Source organism: Crocuta crocuta, unplaced genomic scaffold (genome assembly GCF_008692635.1).
Source record: "Crocuta crocuta isolate KB4526 unplaced genomic scaffold, BGI_CrCroc_1.0 scaffold89, whole genome shotgun sequence".
Classification (NCBI taxonomy): domain Eukaryota; kingdom Metazoa; phylum Chordata; class Mammalia; order Carnivora; family Hyaenidae; genus Crocuta; species Crocuta crocuta.
The window spans coordinates 6,133,251-6,146,258 of NW_027551559.1; the positions used below are offsets into that span (position 1 = coordinate 6,133,251).

At 46.4% G+C, this 13,008-nt stretch overlaps 2 non-coding genes across 2 annotated transcripts; one reads left to right on the forward strand and one right to left on the reverse strand.

The window, feature by feature from the left end:
- Positions 1 to 7,708: 7,708 nt before the first annotated feature.
- TRNAE-UUC (transfer RNA glutamic acid (anticodon UUC)) lies at positions 7,709 to 7,793 on the reverse strand. Its single transcript has one exon. It is a non-coding gene; the product is annotated as a tRNA-Glu (tRNA).
- Positions 7,794 to 12,661: 4,868 nt separating this feature from the next.
- On the forward strand, positions 12,662 to 12,765 carry LOC144219469 (small nucleolar RNA U13). Its single transcript, XR_013331430.1, has one exon. It is a non-coding gene; the product is annotated as a small nucleolar RNA U13 (small nucleolar RNA).
- The last annotated feature ends 243 nt before the right edge of the window (positions 12,766 to 13,008 follow it).

Below are 13,008 nucleotides of genomic sequence, written 5' to 3' on the forward strand. Positions count from 1 at the left end.
CAAAATTTAACCACTGAAACCACTAATGCAGAGGGTCCAAAATTTTCCTATTTCACAATGCTCTCTGTGGCTCATGAGTCTTTCACAGCTTTTCCCAGGGCAAAGGAAATACCCAAAAGTATTGTTTGTTAAGTAGGAAGGTCCATAGAAGCTGAGTATTATGACCTAGCAACCTAGTAGTCGTTGGGGGAAACGCCATGTAGGTACTGAAGGAAAATGTAGTATTTTTATTTCACTCTTAGAAGACCCCGGGGCTTACTACGGGCCCTCAGTAGCCAATGAGCTGATTGAGCAGTGCATAAGTTCACCAGCCTTGGATTCCGATTCAGTACCGCCACTCACAATTCCCGTTCTGCCTTGATTTCTTGAATTTTCATCACAACGCCTGCCAAAATCTCAGCTTTAAAATGAAAGGAATGCAGTGTCATCTAATGTTGAAACCATGAACTACCATGAGTTTGTGGCTTGCATGGTATCTGCCAGATACCGGGGGCTGCTATGTTTCCCCTGAAAATCTGAAATATCGGGAGGTACCCCCAGGGGGTGCCATGGCACACAGTTTGGGAAAACACTCACCGATGACCTATAGGCTCAACCAAATACATAGATATTTCATTAAACAGAACTGAAAGTGTTATTAAAATTATGATGGCCACTGCTTATTTCTTCCTTCATAAACTCTGAAAAGGTATGCTTAGTTAGACCGAACATACATAAGATTTGTTGGAAGCTTACACAGAAGTGTTTGCTTTTCCTAAATAAACCCAATCTGAACGTATCATTGCGCAGATTTTTAGGAGACACAGCTCGAAGTAGGTAACTTTTATATGTGCTAGTTTTGTGACTGATGAGATGCTTGGGCAGGGTGGAAGGAGAGTGTTTCTGGCTTGGGTACCTGGATCTCACGTTCGCTGATGCAGGAACTACATGAGATGGAGGTAGTTTGGGGTAAGAACTGGCAAAATGGTGTGTCGTGGGAGAAGGAGGAAAAGAAGAATGAATTCTTCCCTGTGTCACTGTCGATGACAGGTCCTTCCTCCCCAGGCTTCCGTGACAAACAGTAGCGATCTGCTCTCCACCCCACGAGTCTGGTTTACAAAGCTTTCCAGACGGCAAGCTTCACACACACATTTTGAGCTTATGAGAAAAGTAAGACAGAAAGCCCCGACCCTCATCTGGGTCTGTCATGATCGTATTTTAAAACACTAGTGTTTCCAAGTCTAAATGCGTTTCTGGGATGAATTAACATGCTTCCTGATGGTGTGAAGAAGGATTGTAAGCCAGCGAGGAAATAGTGAAGAAGGATTGTAAGCCAGGGAGGAAATAAATCCATCCAAGGCTACTAGAACTCAAAGAACAAGCAGAAAAAGTTAAAAATCTTCACTTCCATTTGCCAGTGGACTCATTACATAAATAAACTTGCCCACTAAAAAGTCAAGATGATTTTTAATGACTACCATTTATCATTAATCATTTAATGGTTAATAAAATGATTTGAGAAGTAGTCCACAGTCACTAACTTTTTTGAAGTTTATTTGAGAGAGAGAGAGAGAGAGAGAGAGAGAGAGCGAGCACACAAGGGGGAGAGGGAGAAAGAGAGAATCCTGAGCAGGCTTCACATGGTCAGTGCAGAGCCTGAGGCGGAGCTCCAACTCACCAACTGTGAGATCATGACCTGAACTGAAATCAGGAGTCAGACACTTAACTGACTGAGCTACCCAGGTGCCTCCATAGGTAGTAATTTTTTAAGGACCAAAATAAAAAATGGAAATCCTAGTTGACAATTTATGATTTTCCCTTTATTTTGTATCACATATAAATCAAGCCTTCACCAATTAGAGCAAGATTTAGTATCTCACAATGGATTTTAACTATTTGAGAAACACTGCAATGCCTTTCTTTATGCTTGAACAAGACTATTTAGAGCAGAAATCAAACAGAAGCAGCAAAAAAGTTTACCGAATGTTTGAGAAGGACAGAGTAGTCTAAGAATCGATCTAAGAATCGATCTTTACACTACCAGGGGCAGAGGCAGGCGGTGTGGAGTTTCCTCTGGTCAGGCGGTCGGTCCTGTAGCTGTTTTCCTATCAGAGAAATTAACATGCTGTGCTCGCTACAGGACATACCTTTCACATCCCAAGGATTTCACTGCACTGAAAGGCATTGAGGAAGAGAACAAAAAGTGCCAAGTATCAGGACCACATGGCAATACAATCAGAAGGGGTGAAACCAATTTGATTTTAAGAATATGCATCTAGAAATGGCTTTGTTTCGATGAAATTTGACAACCGAATTTCACAAAGTGCAAGGAAAACAGCTTTTAGTCTCCAGGCTCAAGGAAACCACACAGATTGGAACCATCACCTCGTTATCAGTGGTCTCCGGGCAACGGGGACACCAGCCTCTAGTTCATTCCTGACTTTCTCCCTGTCATCGATCTCTCCCAATAGCAAGCAAGGGCTGCTTCTGACCCCCCAGTCCCCTCCCTTATCTCACACAGCCTGTCCTTTGTCTTCCATGTCTCATTCTCTTTTTGTGGACAGCTCTTAAAGGCTTGTCTACTTGAGCTCTTTCTACCACTTAGATTCCTGACTCTCCATAGTCCACTTCTAACTATGTAGCAACCCCAAGACGCCACTACTGTCAAAGTCACTGGCCCCTTCCAGCCCCTCCCTCACCCCCGTCACCGGCAGCTGGTCACTTTCTCCTGCCCATCTCTCTTGGCTTCCTGGGCTCCACACTCTCTGGCATCTGCCTGGCCCTCGGACTCCCCAGCTCTGACTCAGATGTTACACTCTCCAAGGCTCCATCTAGGTCCACAATTTCTCCCCCAAAGGGTCATCCGTGCACCTGGCTTCTTCAACACCACCTACATAGCACCAATCCCCAAAGGCAGCCATCTAGCCCCGATCTTGCTTGTGAGGCCGACACTCAAAGTATCTCCACTTTACCGTCTGCCCTAAACTCCATCCACGCCCTGCCCCAATGCATCTTCAACTTCTCCTGTGTTAGCCCCAACTCCACTCCGGGCACCACACCTTCCTTGTCCATCTCACCAGGCCCACAGCCTCCACACACACAGTTCTCTTGGCCTGAGAAAGCCCCTTCCTGCGCCTCGTCCCATGCAGGACCATCCTTCTGATCTGTGGCTTCTCCATGAGCTCCTTTCTGTCATGTTCTCTGAATGCCTCCCTGTTGCTCACCAGCACAATGCCCAGTGATTTCCTCCAAGATTATTTTGCCCAAGAAAGGTAATCATTTGTATTTATCCATCTGCTTATGCTCTTCTGTCCTGCTCTTCTCTGTAGTCCATGAAGGCAGGGGCACCATCTACCTTCTTCCCTACGTATATATTGGGTAATTCATAAAGGGTCCATCAGGATGTGTATTAGGTGAATAGTTTTTGAATGAAATGAATATAATCCCTTATATCCAAATGCCTCACTACATCAGAATTGGAGAGATCCTAATTCAAATACTGAATACAAAGGTATCCCTGCATTCAACAGGTATTACTGAGGGACTATTACTGTGCAAGGTGCAGGGACTATAATTTTGAGAAAAAGGACAAAACTCCTTCCTGTCATGGAGCTTACATTTAAATATGGGTTTTGGCTTTGGATCAATTCACTTCTTTTTCTGCCTTTCATATTTGGAGATAAAACTTTGTCGTTGCTTTGGAAGATGTTTTCCCTCATATCAGGGTTATGCTTTGAAATATACCTAGTATTCAGTAAATCCATGCAAAGGGTACCTAGGACAGACAAAAAGAACTTGGGCCCCAAATTGTCCTATCAGAGTTAACCTGGGGGAAAAAAAAGTGCAGATATGTGTGTTGTCACCTGAAAGAGAGTGGAACTCTCCTCTAGGCTGACTGGATTGGACTCTGATCTGTTGCGTAAACGAAAACATCTAAAGAAAAGATATGTGTTAAAAAGACAGTGTTGAGGGGCACCTGGGTGGCTCAGTCAGTTAAGCACCCGACTTCGACTCAGGTTATGATCTCATGGTTTGTGGGTTTGAGCCCCGTATCAGGTTCCATGCTGACAGCTCAGAGCCTGGAGCCTGCTTCAGATTTTGTGTCTCCCTCTCTCTCTGACCCTCCCCTGCTTACACTGTCTCTCTCTCTCTCACAAATAAATAAAAGCATTAAAAAAAAAAAAAAAAAAGACAGTTTTGAGTGTGTGGAGAAGATTTTAAATCTTTAAGAATAGAAAAAGGCCAGTCTTGGTGAAAACAGTGTGTCCGGAACAGATGCCTGTTGCCAGCTGATGCTAGCACCCGGCCCACCTTGCTGGTGCATCTTCCCAATGGAGTGCATACTTCAGCATTTCAGAAATTGATGCATTCTCACTGGGGGCCATATCACCCTCAAGAAGGAGAACATTGCTTCATTGTGAAAAAGCAAGAAAATTACTTTTTAAGCGCGTAATACACAGATGTATGCATGTCACTTAAATAGATAAGCAGTATTCCCGTGGTATTAAAATCGCAGTTAGCTGGGAAAACAATATCTAAAATGGCTCTTTGGAAGAGAATAGTCAAGAAACAATGCCTTCAACATCACCTGTGCTATCTCCATGCTCAGGGGTGATCTCTGGATAAGGTAGCTTCTTGCTACAGAGGCAGAAGGTGGGAGGTAGTTTCAAACAACGGTCTGGTCTGCCCAACAGTCATATTCCTCATGAGAAATGAATAAATTAACTCCCTGGGTTTAAATATTATTATATTTCACTTTTGTTAGAACGGATCAGCCTCCTAAGTTTGGCGAAGTTTAATTTACTAATAAGACCTCCCCTGCTCATGCTCTCTCTCTCTCAGAAATAAATAAAACATTAAAAAAAATGTTTTTTAAAAGGTATAAAAAAAAAAAAAAGAAGGGGCATCTGGGTGGCTCAGTCGGTTAAGTATCCAACTTTGGCTCAGGTCATGATCTCGCAGTTCGTGGGTTCAAGCCCCAAGTCGGGCTCTGTGCTGACAGCTCAGAGCCTGTAGTCTGCTTCAGATTCTGTGTCTCCCTCTCTCTCTGATCCTCCCCTGCTCATGCTCTCTCTCTCTCAGAAATAAATAAAACATTAAAAAATAAAAAAAAAAAAGATATGATACTAACAAGATTCCACTTGGGAGCTCTCCAGGCTGCGGGCCACTCCCGTAGGCGAGAATGCTCCCAAGTGGACAAACTCTACCTCTGTAGACCCGCCTCCCTGGGAGACACATCTCCTGACTGATAACATCATTCTTCAAATTAAGATCAATTTATCTCTGACTCTACCAGCCACAGATTTAAATACAGACTTCTTAACCAAATATTTCCGTTGGTAACGCACATGGATCACACGCAATTCTGCAAGTGACTCTTGCCATCTTTCATAACCACAGTGAATCCAATGAAAACATCATGATCACAGACAGATGCAGATTTCATGCACAAACTATGGACCCTTTAGGGTACTGAAGACTCCCATTTTAAAGCACACTGCAATTGGAATTACCATACAAATACCTCCTCTGATTTGTCCTCAGGAATGGAACAGGCAAGATAAGGCTTCACGCAAGTCCTTTCCTCACAAGAGCTCACTGAAGAAGGTTCTGAAATTGACTGTGCATTGGAGTCAATTGGCAATTTAAAAGGATATGTACATGCCTGGGACCCGTGCCTGGAGAGTCCGTAAGTTATTATTATTTTAACATAAATCTCCCCAGAGGAATACGCTGTGCACTGCGAAAGGAGAAACTAACTAATGACAGATACTGAAGTGGATGACTAACCTTGAATTCTGCCAGAACAAAGAAACAATTCACGTGGAGAGAAGAGCTGAGAACATAATAATGGATGGAATAATGGCTAATGTTAATGAGGATGTGTTTCCTCCAAGGAGGTGGGCTTTGCTATTTCAAACTAAAAATGTGAGGTGTAGTGTAATTATTTAAACCAAAGGAAAGTCACCCTTCCCCTCATTTGGGAGGGCCCTGCGCTGACCTGGAGGGAGATGAACAGTCTTCAGAGGGTAAGACCATGAGCCTGGATACGGCTGAGACTGAGTGATGGGGTAATAAGGTCAGGGGACAGAGATGGAGGGAGGTTAATGAGCTGAGCCAAGGCCAATCTCAGGTTCTCACACCGGAACGGACAAATGGGATTTTCAGGGGACCCAAGGAACAGCTGAACTCAGGCCAGGGGAAGGGACAGAAGACACTATGTTCATAGTGTGACGTCAGAAAAAAATATCCTCGGGAGGGCGGGCTTCCCTGTAAATTCCAAAGGAATATTTTGCATGTCCTCATTCAGGATTACAGAGCCCCCATCCATACTGCACCCATAAATTCCCTTTTGAAACCTAGCAAACATTCAGTAGTGTATAAGCAGAAAACATAAAGTTAAAACCAGTTAATAAACTAGAATTCTAAACTTATAGGTCATTCTCTTGCTCTCTTTTGTCAGAGCATGTAGGCATCCCAGGTCTGATAGTGTTTGGATAGCAAATCTGATAAAGTTTGGATGAATAAAGGAATTACACTTCAGCGCCCGCAACATGCGTTCTGGCCATTTGCAAAAACATGGATGGGCCAAGGGGACACTGGGCTAAATAAGACAGAGAAAGACAAATATATGATTTCACTTCTATGTAGACACTAAAAATCAAAATAAACAAGACAAAGGTCAAACCAGATATTTCAAAACAGAACAAACTGATGGTTGCCAGGTAGGAGGTGGGGGCGATGGGTAATGTATAGAATACATGAATGAGGTACAGAATCGTTGAATCGGCATGTTGCATGCCTGAAATGGATATAACGTTGTATGTCAACTATACTTCAATAATAATAAAAAAGAATGCTCCCAGGTAGAGCCTTCACTAATAAAGAGTTGCATTTCAATGGTCCTTGACTGGGGCAGGGCAGGGGACACCTGGGTGGCTCTGTCCATTAAGCATCCTACTCTTGATTTCAGCTCAAGTCATGATCTCACAGTTCATGAGCTCAAGCCCCGCCTCGGGCTCCCCATTGACAGTGCAGAGCCTGCCTGGGATTCCTCTCTCTCTCTCTGCCCCTTCCCTGCTTGTGCTCTCTCTCTCAAAACAGATAAAATAAACTTAAAAAAAAATAAAAAACTATCTTTTTAAAAAATAATATATTAAATTGAATTAAACTGTATAAATAAATATTAAAGTTTTACATATCGCATTGATGACTGATGAATTAACTAATGGACATGAACCATTCTCTGCATAATTCATTTTTTCTTCAGGTCTTTCCTTCATTTTCCCCCCACGTCGCCATTAGGTTCGGGCTCACAGGGGAAGAGCCCAAGAGAAGAGAATTCTGGGTAACGTGACATAATGACAGCAGGGGCCACCCCAGACGCGATGTTCTCCTTCACACTCTCTATTAACACCTGTACTGAAACATCGGTGGGCACGCCCATAAACACGACGTATTCTCAGCTGAAGGACAGTCTTCTTCAGGCTTAACAATAGCTTCAGCACAACTGCACTGGGGCTTTCTGTGGGTGGCAGGGGCCCCAACACCACATTCTAAACTGCGTTCATCTGTGTGTGTATGTGTGTATGTATTTTTATTTATTTTTTTAAAATATTTTTATTTATTTCTAGGAGAGAGAGAGACAGCGTGAGCAGGGAGGGTCAGAGAGAGAGGGAGACACAGACTCTGAAACAGGCTCCAGGCTCTGAGCTGGCAGTCAGCACAGAGCCCGACGCGGGGCTCGAACCCACGAACCGCGAGATCATGACCCGAGCGAAAGTCGGACGCTTAACCGACTAAGCCAGCCAGGCGCCCCTCATCTGTGTATTTAAAGGGAAAAGTCCTGCCGTCTGGTAAATTATGTACTTCGGAGTTAATTACTGCCAACTAAATTAATAGCTATTCCTATCAGTCATCAGGCAGGACATCAGGTGGTGTGGTGAGGACCTGTAGGGACCAGGACACGTGGGGTCCCATAAGCTCTCGGAGGAGTAGCGAATGCTGGTGATTAGCTCATCGAGGCTTCCCCACCCCCTCTCCCTAGGTTCCCACGAAGGCTAGAAACCCACACACTTGCTTCCCCAGGTTCCCATGTACCTGGGAGTGGAACCAGGTAGGAGTCAAATCAGCTTCAGAAAAGAAAGAGTCTCTGCATTGGCTTTTAATTTCCTACTAAAAAGGAGCAGGCACAACTCACAGGAAAAGTTCACTTTCCTACTCCCGCTTGCTTCGAATGTAGATGAAATGGCTGGATCTGCAGCAGCCTCCATATGATGGTGAGAGAAAAGCCAATGGACTCCGGAAACGGCAGTCCCGATTTCACAGATCTTCCGCACCAAGGTCAGTGTCCCGTCCACCTTTGGATTTCTTTTTACTGGAGGCAAATAAATTTCCGTTTGTTTCAGCCTCCGCAGTTTGATTTTCCGTTTCATGCAGCCAAATGTGAGGCTGACTCATATGCTTGGGACAGCCCGACTGAGTTAGCAAACACAGCTTTCCCTGCGTTGTAGCAGAAGCTTCTGTTACGTGCAGTTTTCTGAGAGTGTTTGCTGTAAAGTCAATGCATGAGTTGAGACCACACACGAAAGCTATGTATGGAATGTACCCTAAATAGGCTGGCAAACCAATAAGGAGGGAATTCAGACCAATCTGAGAAAAATTAACCTCTTTATGGAGACCATGATGTCAAGAAAGATTGGAGTCGGAGAGGCAGAGCGGATATTGTACGGAAGCGAGTGAAGGAGAAATCCGGAAGGGGAGTCTTGAGCTAAGCGTTACGAGGTCAGAGGAAGTCTGCCCTTTGAGAGGAGCAGGTCAGGCTGAGCGGGAAGTATCCCGAGTACCCCAGGTAGAGGGACTAAAGGAGAAGGGAAGAAACAAAAGACCCACTCCTTCCCCCCAGGAGCTGACTCTATAGCTAGGAGGGGGGAACGAACTCACAACACAAAAGCACACAAGCAGGTTTTGCTCAGGTACCATTTTTTCAACGGTAGTGGGTTGAAAGGTACACCCCTCGTGATTTACATCTTTGCAGTGTAATTAGGTTACACAACAGAGATGAGATCATCCCGGACTGGGGCGAGCTCTAAATCAATGACCAAGGACCAGGACCTTGCAAGAAGAGAAGACACAGGGAAGCCACGTAAAGATGAGGCAGAGATTGGAGAGATATGGAACAGCCAAGAAGCACCGGGGGCCACCAGAAGCTGGAGAGAAGAGAAGAAGGTTCTCCCGAGAGCTTTTGGAGGGCACGTGGCTCTGCTGACACCTTGACCTTGGACTAGTCTAGCTTCCTGCACTGTGAGAGAATAAATCAGTGTAAGTCATAGCCGCCTTAGGAAACTCATACAGTCATGCACACTCCATGTGTCCTGCTGAGGGGACAGAGGGGGCAGAAGTGAGGAAGGGACCCAAGGAAGGCAGGGAGGAGGGAGGGGGGCTTGGAGCCCATACGGAGTGCAGAGCATGTGCCTGGAAGAAACAAAGACAAGGGATGTGAGGCTTCTCTCTTGGGGAAGCTCGCGGATTCATTTCTTGTTAACAATCTCCCTTGTGAAAGGAGCGCTTGTCCCTGGGCAGAAGGCTGTGTCGGTGAGAATGTCAAGCTCAAAGCTGAGCCTGTCTTCGGGAGCTTTATTTTAACCATAGGCGTGACTGAAGGTGAGTGTCCGGGATAGTCTGTGCACAAGTGCCCTTCCTAAGTGAGGCTTCGAGCTTACACAGTCCCACTAGGCCTCTCACTTGAGCGTTCTCAGCACTGGGGCCTGAAGCAAAGGCAGGGGTGAAGCAGGCGACGTGTTCGGGATTTCCTCCCCAGCTCTCGTCCCCTCCCTCCCTCCCTCCCTCCTTCCTTCCTTCCTCTCTTCCCTCCATCCCTCCCTTCCTCTTCCTTCCTTCCCTCCTCCCTTCTTCCCTCCTTTCTTCTTTGCTCCCTCTCTTCCCTCTCTCTTCCCTCCCTCCCCTCCTTCCTCCCTCCTCCCTCCCTTCCCTCCTCCCTCCCTTCCCTCCTCCCTCCCCTCCTTCCTTCCTTCTTCCCTTCCTCTCTTCCTTCCTTCCTTCCTTTCTGAGAGAAAGACAGAGTGTGTGCACAGCAGGGTAGAAGACCAGAGAGAGAGAGAAAGAGAGAGAGAGAACCTTAAGCCAACTACATAGCCCAGACTCGTGGCTCAACCCCACAATACCCCGGGATCATGACTTTAGCTGAAATCAGAAGTTGGCTGATTAACTGACTGAGCCACCCAGACACCATTCCCATTTCTTAATTCATCATGGTATTAGTTTAAAATTGAATAATGACTTACTATTAAACTGACCTAAAACATCCACTATCAGAAGAAAAATAAACTGGATCAGGAACTGGTAGGACTCTGAATGGGCTCTGGTCTTGAGTTCTGTGCAAAGACTTTGACCATGTGGCTCTATCCTTCACCTTGGGAAAGGTGGGACAGCCAGCTATCTGGATTTCAGTCCCTTCAACATTCACTGAAGCCACTGGGGCCCAGCTCAGAGACTCTCACATGACTCTAAGATAGTTCAATACTCATGGACATGACCGGGGCGCCTGGGTGGCTTAGTCGGTTAAGCGTCCGACTTTCACTTAGGTCATGATCTTGCGGTTCGTGGGTTCGAGCCCCAAGTCGGGCTCTGTGCTGACTGCCAGCTCAGAGCCTGGAGCCTGTGTCAGTCTGTGACTCCCTCTCTCTCTGACCCTCCCCTGCTCACGCTGTCTCTCTCTCTCTCTCCTAGAAATAAATTAAAAAAAAACATTAAAAAAAAAAATACTCATGGACATGACCTATAACAATTCTTAGACACATGAACTTGGACCACTGACCTTCACCCCCATCACTGTGGCCATAACCTTGAACTTTCTGATCATGTGAACCAATGCACCTCAAACATCTCAAACTTGCTGCCTGTCCCTCCTTCCCATCCAACTTCCTACAGCCTCATCTTGACACAACATGGGTGCCTCACTCCTGGCGCCTACCCATCAGCCTAGCTGCCGGCACTGCTTCCTTCTCTAGACAGCCAGAGCTCCCCTCAGATGATCTGAAGCTCCCCCTCCCAGTCCCCTGGTAACCACACGAGCTGTGCCCTGCAGTCATGAGGTTGATGCCCTCTATCGTATCCATCCTATGCCAGGCACGCAATTCAAGAGGATTCCCATGGATTTGAGACAGAACCACTATAAACTCACAGTCTCCAATCTTGGCACCAGCAGAAAGTAGCCTAAATACAACTTAGCTCCCACTTCTGGCCCCTCAAGACCACCTCAAACCTCTGTCACTCCCTTTTGGTCTCCTTCCTACTCAGCCCTTGCTTGCATGTTGTCCTAGACACTCCTCTTTCTCTACTTCAAGAAAACCGAGGCCTCCCCTTCACCACCCCAATTGGACATAATCCCTTAGCTCTACACCCACACTGTGTCCACAAGGCTTTTAAAGTCGGAGACTTCCCTCCGGTTCTCTGCCTGGACCCACACCCTCCTCCGGGCCTCCTTCTGGGGCCTCACTGCAGCCATCGTCCCTTGGGTGTCTCCCTGTTGATTCAGCAGTAACGGGATGCCTGCCTTTCTCTATCTCTCACTCATCCCTTTCCTCTTTATCTCCACCAAGTCTCTTGAAAGATAAGCAAATCGCAAACTTGGATGTCCATCAGTTTCCCGGAGAAGCTTTCAGGGATCACCTGAATCCACCCCACATGAACTAGTGAGCCCCCACCTTCGGGACCTGGGCGCAGCAACCGCTTTTTAACCACCCATCCCGGTGCTCCTTGTGATGCTTGCTCGCTGACGATACATTCTTCATTCATACGCCTCCTGCAAACTAAGTTGCCTTATGAAAACACCCTAAAGTCGGTGATGATTTCCCAACTGCTGAATCCCAGGAACATTCTTGAATTTTCTAGAACATGACTTTTTCTGAGGCTTTTGATAGTTTGAATCACTCCCTCCTATTTGCAAGAATCTCTCCGTGCTGCCCTCTTATCTGTATCATCTCTACCCTTTCCTCAAGACGCCCTGGCTTTCCTGGACTCCTTCTCGGTGCTCTCCAGGGTCTTATGTTCACGCTCACAAGATTCAAAGTAAGTGGCCACACTGGCTCTCGTGGTGGGCGCCATCCCCTAAGGTCAACATCTCCTCGAGGAGTCTGTTTCCAGCTCAGAACCACCTTCCAGAGTTCAGGCAATTACAGCCAGCTGCCAGGCACACATCTCCACCTAGGGGACCCTCAGGCACATCCTAGGAACTGGTGAAAAGGAATTCCCGGTCTTCCTTCCCTAATGATCCTACCCCCCCATCTTTCCACGCATTTGGTATCAATCTGGTGTCGCCTCCCGCTACCTGAGCATCCAAAAAGCAGCAACAGGACGCACCTCCTCAATGTGTATGTTGCCTCTCACATCTGATATTCACTTTGCTCTGGTCATTTTATTCCTTTATTTTTTTTTAATAAGTTTATTGTCAAGGTTGGTTTCCATTTAACACCCAGTGCTCATCCCCACAAGTGCCCTCCTCCATGCCCATCCCCCCCTCCCCCCCCACACCCATCACTCCTCAGTTTGTTCTCAGCATTCAAGAGTCTCTCATNTCCACACTGTTTTCCAGAGGGGCTGTACCAGTTTACATTCCCACCAACAGTGTAGGAGGGTGCCTGTTTCTCCACATCCTCACCAGATCCTTTTGTAGTTCATAAGCGTGATGATTGGGTGTCTACGCTGTTGTACGACATGTGCTACCCTTAAACCTTGTTATGACGCAGGCACATGACCCATCTGATGTAAAAAAAAATATTCCTTTAATGTCTCTTGCATCTGTGCTCTCTCCTCCTTCTCCACGCCTGCTTCTTCTGCTCTGTTTCTCAATCAACTCTGGACCCTTCCGCAAACTCTGTCTTCCCCGCCCCCAACCCAGTAGGGTGGTCCCCATTCCTATGCATCTGGCAGAAGGCACTACAGAGACGCAGGTGGGCAATGCCATGGCAGCGGGCACTCCCAGATTACAGTGGCTCACACATCAACCGC